Below are 2,669 nucleotides of genomic sequence, written 5' to 3' on the forward strand. Positions count from 1 at the left end.
TTCCTTTTTCTATATGTTATTTGTGTTTTTACAATGGAAGAAAAATGCAAATTACTAAATTTAATGATGGCAAAAGAACTCACATAAATAAAGCATTCATGGAAAATGCAAAGCTAATCATAAGTAAGCATATTGTCAGATGTCCTCTGGTAGGCTGACAATCTCTCCTTCCCTAGAAAAGATACCCATGTCTCTCTTAGTTCCAAAGGCTGCTGCAACCGAAGTACCACAAGTGGGTGGTTTTAAAGAACAGAAATATCTTTTTCTCACAGTTTAGGAGGCTATAAGACTGAATTCAGAGTGTGGCTCTAGAGTGAGGTCCTTCGTTGTTTATTTTGGCTTCTAGTAGTTCACCGTGATAGTGTCGTCGGCTATATGTTGAGGCTGCTAACTGAAAGGTCAGCAGTTCACATCCACCAGTGATTCTTTGGGAGAAAGATGAGGTTTTCTGCCCCTATAAAGATTTACAACTATGGAAATCCTGTACAGGCCCGCTTTGAGTCAAAACTCACTGGACAGCATGCAGCGACAACAATAGCTGGCCATCTTGTGTTCCTCGGTGATTCTCATGTAGCATTGATCTTCTCTTCCCTTGTGTTCCCTTGACTATGTGTCTATGCTACTTCTTAGGACTCAATAGTGATTAGGTTCAAGACATACTTTACACTGATTGTTGTTAAGTGCCATCAAGTCGAGTCTGACTCATAGTGACCCTGTATAGGGTTTCTGAGGAGCGGCTGATGGGTTTGAACCTCTAACTTTTTGGCTAGTAGTCCATTGCTTATCCTACAGCACCACACCAAGACTCTACCTTCACTGATAGGACCTCAATAATATAAGAAGGGAAACCTTAATCCCAGAATTGATCCTAAACTGAAAAATAAAACAATACTTGTCAAAGTAAGGTGCAAGTCCACTTATACCGCAAATATAAAGAAGTTGTGTGACCCTTAAGCCGTACTTGTGAGTATGGTGGTGGTATGCCATAGAGTCGATTCCGACTCATAGTGACCCTGCGTAGGGTTTGCGAAGCTGTAAATCTTTACGGGAGCGGAAAGCCTCATCTTTCTCCCATGGAATGGCTGGTAGTTTCAAACCGCTGACCTTGAGGTCATAACCACTTTGCTACCAGAGCTCCTTGTACTTGAAAGTACAGAAGGAATTAACTTAAAGTTAGGTTGTTGTTGTTTTAAAGCACCTTCTAGTTGGTTCTGACTCATAGCGCCTCTGTATAGGGTTTCCAAGAAGCAGTGTTTGAAGTACCGACCTCATGGTTTGCAATCCAGTGATGATCCTACAGCACCATACCGGGAGTCTTGAAGTTAGGAAGGTAAAGAGAATTTCTTGAGAGAAGTACTTTGGTACCTTCCCTTGTCTCTCCATTACACTTACCACTTGCAGGCAGGGATGAAGGAGAGAGAAGTTTTATTTAAGGAGATAAGTTGAAGATTTTGAGGTGTGTCTCCTAAAGTTTGGGGGCGACAGTGTCTTGGCATTTGATTCATACCTGAGTACTTTACAGAGACTGTGGAATTATCCAAAGAAAAGGGTCAAATTAGGAGCAAACTGCAGTTCCACCTTCAGCTGTGAGCGTGTTTGCCACAAATTGGTATGTTGATATGGGATCTAAGAGATAGACAGAAAATAGTGTGATTGTTAGAGGAGATTTGACCCAAAAGAGCTATCTGGAAGAGAGAGGAGACTTCAGTCTGGCATGTCTATGGGGCTCATCTTTCTGGCACTGAGGGATATAAAAGTCAGAGAAAATGCAGCACACACATCTTTAATATCACTCGTGAGAGAACAAGTTATTTTTGAATAACTTTCAGGTCCAGAGATCACTGGCTCAATAAGTCTGTACCCTAAACTCCTGCTCCTGGAATGGTCAGAAATTATTGTTAGTTAGCTAAGGAAAGAAAGAATGAAGAAGCCCTTTCAACTTTGGGAGGTTAATTGTACTGAACAATTTATTATTTGCATGAGATGAATATAATATCTGAGAGGCATCAGAGGACTTTTACTACCTGAAAATAGCAGGAAAGTTATACATATCATTCAAGAATCAGGAAAGAGATTCCATATAGCAAATATGAAGAGAGCATAGTAAAGGATGAAGCTATTTTCTGCTTACATCTTAACAATTTTAGCCTATTCAATAAGACTATTAGAATAAATTATGGAATCAAGTTGATCTAAATATGTAAACTCAGGAAGATATTTCAATTATACATTGTTAATTAAAATATATAGAAATAGGTTCCATTGAGTTGGTTTCAACTCATAGCGACCCTATATAGGGTTTCCAAAGAGTGGCTGGTAAGTTTGAACTAACGACCTTGTAGCTCAAACTGTCCTTGTGGTCTAGTGCCTTATCCCACCGCACCACACCAGGATAGGTAGATATAAACATATTAGAATGTGAATAGTAAAATCCCATAGGTGTACTTTTTTTTCCATCCTATTGTATTTCATTTCATTGCAATGATTACAATCTCCACCATGCATTCAACAGCATTTGTTTCCATTCCCTCTGTTTTTTGTTTTTGTTTTTTAGATGTACACTGAAGCACTCAGAAATATGTTGTCAGGTGCCATCGAGTCGGAACCGACTCATAGTGACCCCATGCACAGCAGAACGAAACAATGTCCAATCCTGGGCCAACCTCACT

Source organism: Chrysochloris asiatica, unplaced genomic scaffold (genome assembly GCF_000296735.1).
Source record: "Chrysochloris asiatica unplaced genomic scaffold, ChrAsi1.0 scaffold00018, whole genome shotgun sequence".
Lineage (NCBI taxonomy): Eukaryota > Metazoa > Chordata > Mammalia > Afrosoricida > Chrysochloridae > Chrysochloris > Chrysochloris asiatica.